At 47.7% G+C, this 15,519-nt stretch overlaps 1 protein-coding gene and 1 long non-coding RNA gene across 13 annotated transcripts in view; one reads left to right on the top strand and one right to left on the bottom strand.

The window, feature by feature from the left end:
• The window catches only part of SLC4A4 (solute carrier family 4 member 4), a 393,000-nt gene that overhangs the window by 184,563 nt on the left and 192,918 nt on the right, over positions 1 to 15,519 (top strand). The gene's annotated exons all lie outside the window — the stretch shown is intronic.
• LOC134915299 (uncharacterized) overlaps positions 1 to 15,519 on the bottom strand; it is a 38,049-nt gene that overhangs the window by 3,494 nt on the left and 19,036 nt on the right. For 2 of the 3 annotated variants that reach the window (XR_010177389.1, XR_010177391.1), the window contains exons 4-5: positions 4,484 to 4,758; positions 3,966 to 4,293 (exon numbers count right to left, since the gene is read on the bottom strand). This is a non-coding gene — a long non-coding RNA (uncharacterized LOC134915299). Of the gene's footprint in view, positions 1 to 3,965; positions 4,294 to 4,426; positions 4,759 to 15,519 lie in introns of those variants that run through there. The other variant, XR_010177390.1, reaches the window with a different exon arrangement.

The following is a 15,519-nucleotide window of genomic DNA, read 5'->3' as shown; positions in this document are numbered from 1 at the left end:
GGCCACAAGAAGATTGACAGAAAGAAGGTGTTCCTGGGCGTCACCAGACCGTTGGCGGCCGTTTTTGGGGAGTGGTGGAGAAAACGCAGGTGTGGTCAGAAGAACGGAGGGCGGATGTCTGACATCAAAGCCGGGACCTGAATCGCTGGAGCCGTCGCACAGGGTAAGTAGGTCTAGGGCTGGTCTTCTTTTACACAAAACTTTTTTAGCTTAGCAGGGCTGCACAAGCGTTCGCAGGCCTGCTATGCTAAAATACACTCCCCCATAGGCGTGGACTAATTGATCGCACCAGCAGCAAAAAGATGCTGGCTGCGATCAACTCGGAATGACCACCTATGTGCACTGCAGGTGTGGCAGATGTAACATGTGCAGAGAGAGTTAGATTTGAGTGGGGTGTGTTCAAACTGAAATCTAAATTGCAGTGTAAAAATAAAGCAGCCAATATTTACCCTGCACAGAAACAAAATAACCCACCCAAATCTAACTCTCTCTACACCTGCAGTGCACACGGGGGGTAATTCAGACTTGATCGTAGCTCTGCTAAATTTAGCACAGCTACGATCAGGAACACAGACATGTGGGGGGCTAGCCCGCCCCGCATTTCAGTCTCTGCCCCGTTGCAGAAGTGCGAAAGCATCACAAAGCAGCAATGCTTTTGCACTTCAGGAGTAGCTCCCGGCCAGCGCAGCTATTGCATGCTGGCCGGGAGCTACCTGTCGCTACCCAGGTTGCAGGGGCTGCGTGTGACGTCACGCAGCTGCTGCAGCCCGCCCCCCACACGGACCGGCCACGCCTGCTTTGGCCGGACCGCGCCCACAAAACGACGGTGCCACCCTCTCCCGTACAGCGACTGTCAGCCATGTTCATGCGCAGTTCTGACCTGATCGCTGCGCTGCAAAGAACTGCAGCGAGTGATCAGGTCAGAATGACCCCCATGGTTTTGCCCAACTGCTAACAAATTTGCTGCTGCGATCAACTCTGAATTACCCCCGTAGAGTAAACCAGTTTGTGCTGATGCCTCCAAAAGTTATTTTCTATATAAAGTTGAATTTGCTGCTAATCAGTACAAATTCCAGCTCCTTTCGGCTGTACAGAGAAATCTATGAAATATGCTGACACAAATGTGGTTCCAGGAGAAAGCGTAGCTGCGGGACACACTGCTTCAAACACAGAAAACTTCTTGTCTTTCTCCACTGATCAGCACTTTCTTGTGAATGCATTGGCTAGAATTAGCCCACTATCTAAGATGATTTAGGTAATAATACCTGCACATGCTATTGTTTATTTATTAGGGATTTGCAAGTAATGAGGTTTTACAGATTAATTAAATCTCCATATTATTATTTCGGTCAGAAGTAGAAAGCCCTAAGTTTTTATTGAATCCAGAACATAGGAGGTAATTCTGAGTTGATCGCAGCAGGATTTTTTTTAGCAGTTGGGCAAAACCATCTGCACTGCAGGGGAGGCAGATATAACATGTGCAGAGAGAGTTAGATTTGGGTGGGGTGTGTTCAATCTGCAATCTAATTTGCAGTGTAAAAATAAAGCAGCCAGTATTTACCCTGCACAGAAATAAAATAACCCACCCAAATCTAACTCTCTCTGCACATGTTACATCTGCCTCCCCTGCAGTGCACATGGGCCCTCATTCTGAGTTGTTCGCTCGCAAGCTGCTTTTAGCAGCTTTGCACACGCTAAGCCGCCGCCTACTGGGAGTGAATCTTAGCTTATCAAAATTGCGAACGAAAGATTAGCAAAATTGCGAATAGACACTTCTTAGCAGTTTCTGAGTAGCTCCACACTTACTCGGCATCTGCGATCAGTTCAGTGCTTGTCGTTCCTGGTTTGACGTCACAAACACACCCAGCGTTCGCCCAGACACTCCTCCGTTTCTCCAGCCACTCCCGCGTTTTTCCCAGAAACGGTAGCGTTTTTTCGCACACACCCATAAAACGGCCAGTTTCCGCCCAGAAACACCCACTTCCTGTCAATCACATTACGATCACCAGAACGAAGAAAAAACCTCGTAATGCCGTGAGTAAAATACCTAACTGCATAGCAAATTTACTTGGCGCAGTCGCACTGCGGACATTGCGCATGCGCATTAGCGACTAATCGCTCCGTTGCGAGAAAAAAATAACGAGCGAACAACTCGGAATGACCCCCATGGTTTTGCCCAACTGCTAAAAAATTTCCTGCTGCGATCAACTCAGAATTACCCCCATAGTGCAGTGTTTGGAGGTGTTATTGGGGGTCATTCCGAGTTGTTCGCTCGCTAGCAAATTTTAGCAGCATTGCACACACTAGGCCGCCGCCCTCTGGGAGTGTATCTTAGCATAGCAGAATAGCGAACGAAAGATTAGCAGAATTGCGAATAGAAAATTCTTAGCAGTTTCTGAGTAGCTCCAGACCTACTCACAGATTGCGATCAGCTCAGGCCGTTTAGTTCCTGGTTTGACGTCACAAACACGCCCTGCGTTCGGCCAGCCACTCCCCGTTTCTCCAGACACTCCCGCGTTTTATCGTGGCACGCCTGCGTTTTTCCGCACACTCCCAGATAACGGGCAGTTTCCGCCCAGAAACACCCACTTCCTGTCAATCACACTCCGATCACTTCAACGATGGAAATTCTTCGTTCGGACGTGAGTAAATCTACTAAGTTTTTAGCTAAAATACTTAGCGCATGCGTACTGCGTACCATGCGCATGCGCATTTTCGCCTTAATCGCTCCATTGTGAAAATCGGCAACGAGCGAACAACTCGGAATGACCCCCATTGTGCGGTCACTCCTCATCTCCCCTTGCCTACTGGTCGGCTGCATTACCATGCACTGTGTGGCCATGTCAAAATTATGCTGACTTATTCAATCACTGTTTTTGTCCGCTTAAGGATTCACTCTTAAGTATAATATTTCATATAACTTTTCCTACAACAAAATGCAGCTCATGATATTCTTTCTGGACGCTGATTTACCATCTTATGAGCCTTTGACTGTTCACTAGAGTTCTTTCCATATCTCCTTGTTGTAAACGGTTAGGTCGGTGTGACCCGGCACTCATTCACTGAATAGGCAGAGGCAGCGCTTGGAGATTATTTCATCTCCAAGCACCGCCACCACACGCGAAGGCGGTGACATCACCAATCCGCCATATTGCCGGGTCTGGCTGCCTTGCTGAAAGGGGTCTCAGCTGAGTCGCACCCGGGAGCCGTGTACAAATCACAGGTGTGACTCGCCATTTATGTATAAAAACGGTATGAGAGGGAAACACTCCTCACACAATGGGGCTAATTCAGACCTGATCGCTGCTGTGCGTTTTCGCACAGTGGGCGATCAGATCTGACCTGCGCATGTGCCGCAGTGCACATGTGCATGCCAGAGATACGATCGGCATCTCAGCCCAGTGATCGCCTCTGCCTGATTGACAGGCAGAGTCATTCGCTGGACGAGAGGTGGCGAGTCAGCGGCGTTCGGCCGCCATTTGGGACCGGGCGGTTTGGCCAACGCAGGCGTGCCCGGACTGTGTGGGGGGCGGGGCGCGGCAAAAAGTCGCCTACCAGGTCAGCAATGCTGCGCAGGTAGGGACTTAATCGCCGGGTGCAATAGCATTGCTGTCCTGCGATGCTATCGCACCCATGCGGCAGGGGGAGGGTCAGACATGCGGGGCGGACTAGCCCTGTGCTGGGCGTCCCACCGCATGTCAGGGTGGCTGATCATAGCCATGCAAAATTTTTCATGTCTACAATCAGGTCTGAATTAGCCCCAGTGTTTCCTTTTGCATTTTGTAGTGTTTACGGGCTCTCATTCCGAGTTGATCGCATGTAGCAACTTTTTGCTGCTTGTGCGATCAACTTGACGCCACCTATGGGGGAGTGTATTTTAGCATAGCAGGGCTGCGAACGCTTGTGCAGCCCTGATATGCTAAAAAAGTTTCCTGCAAAACAAGACCAGGGTCAGACCTACTTACCCTGTGCAACGGATCCAGCGACGAAGGTCCCGGGAATGACGTCAGACATCCACCCTCCAAACGCCTGGATCAGCCTGTGTTCACCTCACCACGCCTTGAAAACGGTCAGTTGACGCCCCGTAACGGCTCCCGCCTATCAGTCTTCATGCGATCGCCGCTGCGATAACTTTCAGCGCTGGCGGTGTCACTGCTGTGTTCGAACGGGTCGGAATGACCCCCACTGTTTCCCTTGTTTTAATTATGTATAATGCTGTGATTGTATTTGGAGCAACAACCCATAAAAATGCACTGCCTGAAAATACTATGTAACAATATCACTTGCTGGCATCTGAAAAAAGACAAATACAGAGATTCACAATTACATAACAAATCTGTCAGATGTTTGGAGCTCATATCGACTATTTGAATAGTGGCATAAACATGCTTATTTACCAACATGTGCCATAATCTAGACGTCAAGCTACAGAGATGCAATTTTTTATATCACAGTTACATTTACGCCATATGTTTAAATATACCTTTGGTGGTTAGTACATTTTTTTGTAAGATGTTAAAGACATATACTGTATAAGTACAAACTTCACCCAGTGCCTACAGCAGTGGTTTTCAAACTGTGTGCCAAGGCACCCTTGGGTTCCTCCTGTCACTTTCAGGGGTGTCTTCGATTGGTGGTCCAGGACCAATTCAAATTATTTGTGGTCAATGTAATCGGCAAAACCAGCGCTGGTGGCTGCTGATCATAAAATACGTGAACAGATAGAAGCACATCTTGTCCCTCACCACACAGTTGAACCTAAGGATGACACATAAACAATTTACTTAATATAATATTTATTTCAAAATTTTTCAATAAGAAACTTTTGGCCTAGGTGTGCCGTGAAAAAGATTCTGATGCTCTAGGGCAGGGTTGGGGAACCTTTTTTTCTACCAAAATCCTTTGGGGACCATACAAAAATGATCAACTTAAAAATGAGCCTGCCCCCCCAGTAGTTATGCCCCAGTAGATATGCCCCCAGTAGTTATGCCCCAGTAGATATGCCCCCAGTAGTTATGCGCCTTAGTGGTACTGTGCGTCAAAAAATGGGTGTAGCCAATTAAAATAGGACGTGATACACATATGCCCCCAATAGTGCAGTGCCAGATGTACATTGCCCCACAGTGCCAGATACACATTGCCCCACAGTGCCAGATACACATTGCCCCACACAGTGCCAGATACATATAACCCCACAGTGCCAGATACACATTGCCCCACAGTGCCAGATACACATTGCTCCACAGTGCCATTTAGCTATTACCCCACACATGCCCCCCACCCCACAGTGCTGCTCACCGCTGTTGCTATGTGTCAGGGGAAGAGAGCGCAGCGTGCGCCTCTCCTGCCCCTTGTGCTCTGTCCAGCCGCGGCATGTCTCAGCTGTCAGGGGCCGGCAGGGAGGACAGCGCAGCTATGTTGGACGGTGGCATGTAGGACCTCAAACCAGCCGCCGGTTTGTGAGCCAATCACCGGCAGTGGCGGCTCCTGATTGGCTGCTGGTCCGCAAGCTCTGATTGGCTCATGAACCGGTGGCTGGTTTGAAATCCTACATGCTGCTGCTGCCAGACATAGCTATACTCTCCTCCCTGCCCTGACAGTTGAGACACGCCGCCGCCAGACTGAGCATGAAGGGGCAGGAGAGGCGCACGCTGCGCCCTCCTTCCCTGACATACAGCAGCGGGCCATAACAAGTGGCTTTGCGGGCCTTATACGGCCCACGGGCTGGAGGTTCCCCACCCCTGCTCTAGGGCGCCATGATTCCAAAGAGTTTGGGAACCTAGAGTATTTTCAAAGGGGATATTTGTTGATTAAATCCAATCAGATGCTGCCTATAAACACATTTTTCTTGGTTACCTTGTAATCACAAATCATGAATAAATCCTAAAAGTTCTGCAGAAAATAGTGTGATCTGTAGAATCTGCAGAGCATTCCTGACATACTGTATACAGGGTAATTTTTCCAAGAAAAAAGGTTTTTAGTGTTTTTACACTTAGGGCCTGATTCAGAGATAGATGTATTTGCAAGTGCGTTTTTCTCCCTTCGCAACTGCTGAAATCAGCAAGGGAAGCTGCCGGACGGAAATGAAAAGACGCCCAATGGAGCTATCTCAACTCATTCGCAATTGCATACACATTCACAGTCTACTGTACATGCAAGAACAAGAAACATCGGACTTAAGGGTAGCCCTATGGCTACGCAGACTGAACATGACAGTTGTGACGCAGGTGCCATGTTTTTGTATGCAAGAGCCCGCAGCTGACGCAGATACACACCACAAAAATGGCCATGACACGCCTGCATTTTTCCAACCACTCCCCTTTACCACCCCCAAATGGTCACTTCCTGTCAGTCACTTTGTGTATAATTCCTCATTGCGAGTGGGATCGCAGTGGCACCTTGAGGCATGCACAGTGTGATTGTGGCAAATGTGCAGTCTATGATAATCTTGGCATTGGCATTGCGTCCATATCTGAATCAAGCCCTTAGACTTTAACCCTAACATTCACTCCTAGCTTTCAGGAAAGTGTTTTTTGGGGTGTGTTTTTTTTAGATTTAGTTTTGTCTCGTTTTCATTTCAGGTCTTTGTTGAGTCATGGGAAAATATTATACTAATATACAGGAATAGACTATTTGTGGCTACTTCAATGCTGTTCCCAGAGTATTAACCTTAGTGTCAAATCTAACATGAGTATTCAAGGGGTGTAGTATGGTATACCGGCGGCCGGGCTCCCGGCGACCAGCATACCGACGCTGGAATACCGACCACCGGCATACCGACAGCGCGGCGAGCGCAAATGAGGCCCTTGCGGGCTTGCTGCACTCGCTGCGCTACGTGCACCACGCTATCTATTCTCCCTCCAGGGGGGTCGTGGACCCCCAAGAGGGAGAAAAAGTGTTGGTATGCCGGCTGTCGGGATTCCGGCGCCGGTATACTGTGCGCCAGGATCACGACAGCCGGCAAACTGAAGACCACTCGTATTCAAGAAATCACTACTTTTAATATATATATTAAAAGTAGAAGCCTGGACCACTTCTATACCTCCATCAAGACAGCTTACCGGTCCATCACCCGCGCAGCCCTAGGCCTCTTCGACCACTGCATAGTCCACCTGCTCGCCACGTCAAACACTGGACAAGCGAAGCAAAGCTGAAGCTTCTGACCTATTTTTGACTGCACAGATTGGAGGAATTTTGAAACTTCTGCTACCGACCTGGACGAACTGGCTGATGTAGTGACATCCTACATCAGCTTCTGCGAGGACACGTGTGTACCAACAAAAACAGTCCGCCCCTTCAATAACAATAAGCCTTGGTTCAACTCCCAGCTCAGGAAGCTTCATCGGGCCAAGAAGGAGGCATACAGCAGCTGGGACAGGGCCCTGTACAAACAGGCCAGGAACTCCCTGACACGCGAAATCAGGCTGGCTAAAAAACGGTTCTCCAACAATCTGACTAGCAACCTTTCGGCCAACGACCCCATGTCAGTTTGGAGAGGAATGCAAGCCATAACCAGTTACAAGAAAACCCGAAAACCCACTGTCATGCACCAGGAACTGACGGACGAGCTGGACAACGTTTACTGCAGATTTGAGAAGGAGGCCCTTGTCCCAGTCCTACCCCTGTCCCAGGAGAGCTGACCACCCACTCCCCTATCATGGCTTCCACTCCCAGGCACTGTGGGTGGATCAGAAAGAGTTAGAAGGAATGTTCAGAAGGGTCAAACCTAGGAAAGCCACAGGCCCGGACGGAGTATCGCCATCTGCCCTAAAGAACTGTGCTGTTCAGCTCGCCCCATCTTCTCCAGGGGTGTACCAGAATCAACATGATTCTGGATCGTCGTCTTCCTGACAGCAAGGAAACAGGTAGTGAAAGCTGGGTCATTCACGTCTAGTGGGTGCACAATCAGCACGGGGGCCCCTCAAGGATGTGTCTTCTTGCCCCTGCCCTTCTCTCTATGAGCCTAATTCAGACCTGATCGTAGCAGCAAATTTGTTAGTAGATGGGCAAAACCATGTGCACTGCAGGTAGCGCATATATAAACATGTGCAGAGAGAGATTTGGGTGGGGTGTGTTCAAGCTGAAATCTAAATTGCAGAGTAAAAATAAATCATCCAGTATTTACCCTGCACATAGATAATATAGCACATCCAATTCTAACTCTCTCTGCACATGTTATATCTGCCCCCCCCTCCCCCTCCCACATTACCCCCCGCACATGGGGGGTAATTCAGAGTTGATCGCAGAAGCAAATTTGTTAGCAGTTGGGCAAAACCATGTGCAATGCGGGGGGGGGGGGGGGGGCAGATGTAACATGTGCAGAGAGAGTTAGATTTGGGTGGGTTGTGTTCAAACTGAAATCTAAATTGCAGTGTAAAAATAAAGCAGCCAGTAGTTACCCTGCACAGAAACAGAATAACCCACCCAAATCTAAAGGTGTGTACACACGGTGAGATTTTTTCTTGAGATTTTGACTATATAGTCAAAATCGCAAGAAAAGTTAGTGCAAATCGAAAGGTGAAAGTCACCTTGCGATCCCGATGCGCGGCCCCGCCAGGTCGGCATCGCAAGAAAAGATAGACTGTGCAGGCAAGTCAATCCTTGCTAGATCGGTGTACTATCTAATTCATCTCACATGTCAATGACATCTCACATAAGCCAAAATCTCACATAAGCCAAAATCGTAAGCACACATAGGGGTATATGCAATTGCGGTCGAATTCCCGAAATTGTCGAATTTCGGGAATTTTTCGCCCAAAAAAAAAATTCGCCAATGCAATTCAGTACTTTCCGACAAAAAAACGGACTTTCAAAATTCGACTTTTTGAAATTCGACTTTTGACAAATTCGACTTTTTTGCAATGATACACATGCTACAATTCGACCAAAGTCTATTCAATGTAAGTTTGGAAATTCGACAACAGTGCTTTTAGACAGTAAATTCGTCATTTTCAATACGCAACACTTTGGAGGGTGAAACTAATAAAAAAAATTTAAAACATGTTTTTTTTGTGTTTTTTTTTCTTGGTAATATCATATCTATTTATATTAGAAGGGATTAGGTACTTGGTTTGTCTTTTTTGGAGGCACAAGTATTATTTATATATTTTTAAAATTTTTTTTTTTTTTTGATGGAATGGTAAAATCCCTGAAAAAAATGGCGTGGAGTCCCCCCTCCAAAGTATAACCAGCCTCGGGCTCTTCGAGCTGGTCCTGGTTCTAAAAATGCGGGGGGGAAATTGACAGGGGTTCCCCCGTATTTTTAAAACCAGCACCGGGCTCTGCGTCTGATGCTGGTGCAAAAAATACGGGGGACAAAAAGAGTAGGGGTCCCCCATATTTTATACACCAGCATCGGGCTCCACTAGCTGGACAGATAATGCCACAGCCGGGGGTCACTTTTATACAGCGCCCTGCGGCCGTGGCATTAAATATCCAACTAGTCACCCCTGGCCGGGGTACCCTGGGGGAGTGGGGACCCCTTCAATCAAGGGGTCCCCCCCCCAGCCACCCAAGGGCCAGGGGTGAAGCCCGAGGCTGTCCCCCCCATCCAAGGGCTGCGGATGGGAGGCTGATAGCCTTGAGAAAAATGTCAGAATATTGTTTTTTCCAGTAGTACTACAAGTCCCAGCAAGCCTCCCCCGCAAGCTGGTACTTGGAGAACCACAAGTACCAGCATGCGGGAGAAAAACGGGCCCGCTGGTACCTGTAGTTCTACTGGAAAAAAAATACCCAAATAAAAACAGGAGACTGACACCGTGAAAGTAAAACTTTATTTCATACGTCGACACACACATACCTATGTTTACACGCCGACATCGGTCCTCTTCTCCAAGTAGAATCCAGGGGTACCTGAAAAGAAAAGATAAATACACTCACCTCATCCATGGTCCAGAGGTAAATCCACGAACTTGTCAAAAAAACAAACCGGACACCCGTACCACACGGACTGAAAGGGGTCCCATGTTGACACATGGGACCCCTTTCCACGAATGCAGAGAAACCCCCCCGTGACAGCTGTCACTGAAAGGTCTCGTAAGCCAATCAGCGAGCGCAACGTCCTTGCACTCTGCTGATTGGCTCTGTGCGCGTCTGAGCTGACAGCACATCGCAAAGCCTCTCCATTATATTCAATGGTGGGAACTTTGCGGCTAGCGATGGGGTCACCCGCCGGTCAGCGGCTGACCGCGGGTAACCCCACCACTGACGGCAAAGTTCCCACCATTGAAAGTAATGGGAGAGGCTTTGCGATGCGCTGTCTGAGGTCACACGCGCACAGCCAATCAGGTGAGCGCCACGGAAGTAGCGCTTCCTGATTGGCTGAAGGGACCTCAGTGACAGGAGTCACGTGGTGTCCCGGCATTCGTGGAAAGGGGTCTCATGTGTCAATATGGGACCCCTTTCAGTCCGTTGGTACGGGTGTGCGTGTTTTTATTTTGCCAAGTACGAGGATTTGATCTCTGGACGTGGATTTATCTCTGGACACTGGCAGGTGAGTATAATTTTTTTCACAGGTACCCTCGGATCGTCGGAGACTGTGCCAGTCGGCGTGTCAACATAGGTAAGTATGTGTGTGTCGGCGGTGTGTAATAAAGTTGTACTTGTCACGGTGTGTGTCTCCTGTTTTTATTTGGGTATTTTTTTCCCAGTAGTACTACAGGTACCAGCGGGCCCATTTTTCTCCCGCATGCTGGTACTTGTGGTTCTCCAAGTACCAGCTTGCGGGGGAGGCTTGCTGGGACTTGTAGTACTACTGGAAAAAACAATAGTCTGTCATTTTACTCAAGGCTATCAGCCTCCCATCCGCAGCCTTTGGATGGGGGGGACAGCCTATGGCTTCACCCCTGGCCCTTGGGTGGCTGGGGGGGTGGACCCCTTGATTGAAGGGGTCCCCACTCCCCCAGGGTACCCCGGCCAGGGGTGACTTGTTGGATATTTAATGCCACGGCCGCAGGGTGCTGTATAAAAGTGACCCCCGGCTGTGGCATTATCTGTCCAGCTAGTGGAGCCCGATGCTGGTGTATAAAATACGGGGGACCCCTACTCTTTTTGTCCCCCGTATTTTTTGCACCAGCATCAGGTGCAGAGCCCGGTGCTGGTTTTAAAAATACGGGGGATCCCATGTCAATTTTTTCCTGCATTTTTAGAACCAGGACCAGCTCGAAGAGCCCGAGGCTGGTTATGCTTTGGAGGGGGGACCCCACGCCATTTTTTTCCGGGTTTTTCCCGTTTTTCTAATTCGCTGCAAAATCCGGCAAATCGGCCGTTTTTCGCCCGCGGGAATGTCGAATCCGTTTTTCATTGAATATGGTGAATTCCGGCAGCCACCTGCCGGAATTCACCTGTCGAATTGTGTCGAATTAAAAAACGGCGATAATTTGCCGCGATTCGCCGTGAATTGCATATACCCCATAGTCCATATCTCAAGAAAAGTTAGTCAAAATCTGTCCTATCTGGGCTCCGGGGAGTTCAAGGGAAATCGCAAGTAAAAATCGAACATAGCAAGGATCTCACCCACCCTAACTCGCTCTGCACATGTTATATCTGCCACACCTGCAGTGCACATGGTTTTGCCCATCTGCTAACAAATTTGCTGCTACGATCAGGTCTGAATTAGGCCCTATATACCAACGACTGCACCTCGGCCGAGCAATCAAAAAAATATATATAACATTCGCAAACGACACCACCGTCATCAGCTTAATCAAGGAATAGACGAATCTGCATATAGACGCGAAGTGAAATTGCTAACGCAGTGGTCCGGCAGGAACAACCTTGACCTAAATCCCCTCAAAACAGTTGAGATGGTAGTGGACTTCAGAAGGAAACCCAATGCCTTGCAACCACTCCTAATAGCCGACAGCGTGGTTTTGTGGGTTGACTCCTTCAAACTGTTTGAACTGCTTCCATCAGGCAGACGCTACAGGTCCATTCCCGCGAAGTCGACCAGATGCATTAAAAGCTTCTTTCCACTAGCTGTCCACCAGCTGAACAATATATAAATAGTCTAACATGTATAATATGTCTAATATGTAGAGTGTATCGTACAGTTGCAATGTACTCATACGTGTAATATTTGTAATGTATGTTACGTTTTCCCCACTGCTTATGCTATGTATACCCCTTCATGTTGCTGCTTGGTGATGCACTGTACAACAAAAAAATTCACACACACCAAGGGGGGGGGGGGGGGGGGGGGGGGGTGCAGGGCATACTGTACCCTGAGATTGGGGGGGGGGGGGGGGGGAGGGCAGCCAGAGCACACTGACATCACTAGCTCTCCTTCTTGTGCAGCAGCAGAACCAGACAGCCAGAATGTGAGCAGGACGGTATGCAGCACAGGTGGAGACACAACAGGAGTATCAGGTTTTGGGCGGGATGTACTAAAGCAAAAATGCGGTAAAACCCCCGAAAACGGGGGTTTTACCGCATTTTCATATTTACTAAGACCCTACCGCAGCGTTTTCGGCGTCCAGGGTTTCGCCATCTCTGGATGGCGAAACCCTATAGAAGCCTATGGGCTTCTTTTCGCCGACCGCCGCAACCCGCCGACACCGTCGACCCCCGCCGCAGACGCCGACCCCCCCTTCCCCCTGGCTTACCTTCCTCCAGGCTGCCCTGGACCCGGAAGGTAGTGTCCTCCTCCCCCTAGCAACGCAGCCGGACGTCCTTCCGGCTGCAGGGGGGAGGAGGAGGTGCCGGGGGCAGCCTGCTTCTGCTTCCCGGCATCTAGCCAGTGTGGGGACCCCGGGGAGGTGACGGAGACCCCCCGCAGACCACCTAACAGGTATCGCGGGGGGCCTCCGTCACCGCATCGCGATGTTGATCGCATATGTTAGTACATATGCGATCAACATCGCTGCGGTAACCGGCGAGGGGCGGCGATGTATGTTAATACATCCCGCCCTTTATGAGATACCAACGTATCTTCCCAACCAGAGGAGAGAGATGAGGGGGGATAGAGCTGTAAGTGACCCAGGGTTCCTTATCTAATGAGAACATTCAGGTCTAGAGAGAGAGAGAGAGAGAGACAGCTCTCCTGAGTCCTGTCCCAGTGTGTAAGTAGTACAGAGGCTGCTACTATTGCATTCTTGCAAGAAAAATTAAGATTTTATTTTTTTATGTGTATTATAAGGTTGTTTAAGTTGTCTTTGTTCCACTACAGGAAAACATTATAATATAGTTGTCTCTCCGTTAGGTTGACCTATAAACAGTACCCAAGCATTATTAAACTGTTAGTTTAAATCTAATATACACCATTGGTTTAAATTTAATATACACAATCCTACCTGGAGTTCTCTCTTAATTTATGACTGCAATCACCTTTGTTGAAATACCTTTCTTATCAATTAAATAGTTCAATACAGGTGATGCCTATCATAGATTAAGAGGGAAGTCCAGGTAGAGAGCATTTTGTCCCTCCTGGAATAGGTCATGTTGGGAGGTATGCAATATACATCCCCCCCCTTTATTTGGGCCCCCCAGTTATAAGTGCATTGGGCCACCCGCCGTTTTTGCACGGCGGGTGATCAGGTTCGAACTGCGCATGCACCGCACTGCGCTGGTGCATCACACGGCTGCAACGGGCATCGGCGGCCTGCGACAGGATGGTGCAAAAAATCATTTGCACGGGCGATCGCAAGGAGATTGACAGGAAGAGGCCGTTTGTGGGTGGCAACTAACCGTTTTCTGGGAGTGTCAGGGAAAATGCAAGCCGAATCAAGCGTTTTCAGGGAGGGTGTCTGACGTCAAATCCGGTCCCGATCAGCCTGATGTGATTGCAGCGGCTGAGTAAGTCCTGGGCTGCGCAGAGGCGGCTGAGCAAGTCCTGGGCTGCGCAGAGGCTTCACAAAATCAGTTTGTGCAGCTCTGCTACAAATGTGAACGCTCACCTGCACAGCACTGTTACACATGCGAACGCACACCTGCACAGCGAAAACCCATTCCCCCCTGTAGGCGGCGACTATCTGATCGCAGGGCTGCAAAAATCGCTGCCCAGCGATCAGATCTGAATTACCCCCCCTAGAGTGGTCAAGGATCCCCCTATAAATCAGCATTGAAGCTTCATTACATAACGTGATGTCAAACATAAATAGAGATTCAGAAGTTTGTAATTGAATAGCTAATTAATTTGCTAATACCATGTTATTATGACTATTGAAGCCTTCCAGTGGATTGGTTTGATTTAAATAGTTGCACATTTTTAAATTGAATATGACTAAAGCGCTAACAAAAGAATAAACAAATTCAGTACTTATGAATCACTATTGTTGTGAAAAATACATATTATTCTCCAAGGAACTCTGAAGACATGAAAAAAAGCAGGCTCATTAGGAATACCCTTGTGGTGTCCAAATGTAAGAGTTTTTCTTTGCTTTGCCCTGTGACTGGTAATGGGAAATTCCACAGACCTTTTCCATTCAGTGCTCCCATTCATTTCAATGGATTATTATCTTATTTGTGGAAACAAGATTGACATGAATGGGTAGAGTTATGTGGCTTCTCATGAATAAAGTTTCTTAAACTATCAAAATTTTCAAGCTCAGCTTGGAGAATTAAAACTAGTGAAAACATGGGGTTTTGCAAGGTCACTTTTTTTTTTTTATAGATTCACATGTTCTACAGTTCTATAGCAGTGATGGCTAACCTTGACACTCCAGCTGTTGTTGAACTACACATCCCAGCATGTCCTGCATCAGTTTTTGCAAGGCCAAATAGCAAAACTGTAGCAGGGCATGCTGGGATGTGTAGTTCAACAACAGCTGGAGTGTCAAGGTTAGCCATCACTGGTCTATAGTTATACCTGTGAAATCTGTGATATCAGTTAGTTTGTATTGTCTGTTTTTGTTTTTGCTAAGGTATATAAAACTGATTATATGTAAGTAGTTTTGCATTCAACAGTTTCAGAAAATCAGAGATTATTAATTTTTATCATCATTTTATCATTACAATCATTATTTTTATCAAATTGATAATTAGTAGATTATCCCAGTTTTCAGTTAAAGATAGACGTGTTGCTAATATTTCCTTTTTTAGGGATACATAATAAGACTGTGTAAATAGCTATCTACTGTATGTGCAAAATGTCTTTCTTTCTTTGTTGGTGAATTGAAAAATAGTGCTAAAGTGTCTAATGGGCATATTTAGTAACTTTTTTTTACTAAAATAATGTGGAAAAGGGTGTTTTCACATTATTTTAGTATCAATTGAGTCATACCTCCCAACTCCCCCCCCCCCCCCCCCTCCCTTCATGACTGCAGGACACTGCAGCCTGCGGGTGGTACAGTGGGACAATCTAAAAAAAACGGGACTGGCCCACGAAAATCGGGACAGTTGCTTGAATGTATTAAAGGGCCTTTGGAGAAGTTTTTGTGAAAAACTGCTCCATCCCCTTTCATTCACTTTTTTTTATAGTATTTTGTATTATACAGGTTGAGTATCCCATATCCAAATATTCCAAAATACGGAATATTCCGAAATACGGACTTTTTTGAGTGAGACTGAGATAGTGAAACCTTT

This window comes from Pseudophryne corroboree, chromosome 1 (assembly GCF_028390025.1).
Source record: "Pseudophryne corroboree isolate aPseCor3 chromosome 1, aPseCor3.hap2, whole genome shotgun sequence".
Lineage (NCBI taxonomy): Eukaryota > Metazoa > Chordata > Amphibia > Anura > Myobatrachidae > Pseudophryne > Pseudophryne corroboree.
The sequence above is the reverse complement of the archived record's forward strand: the minus strand, read 5'-3'. Positions and strand labels throughout refer to the sequence as shown.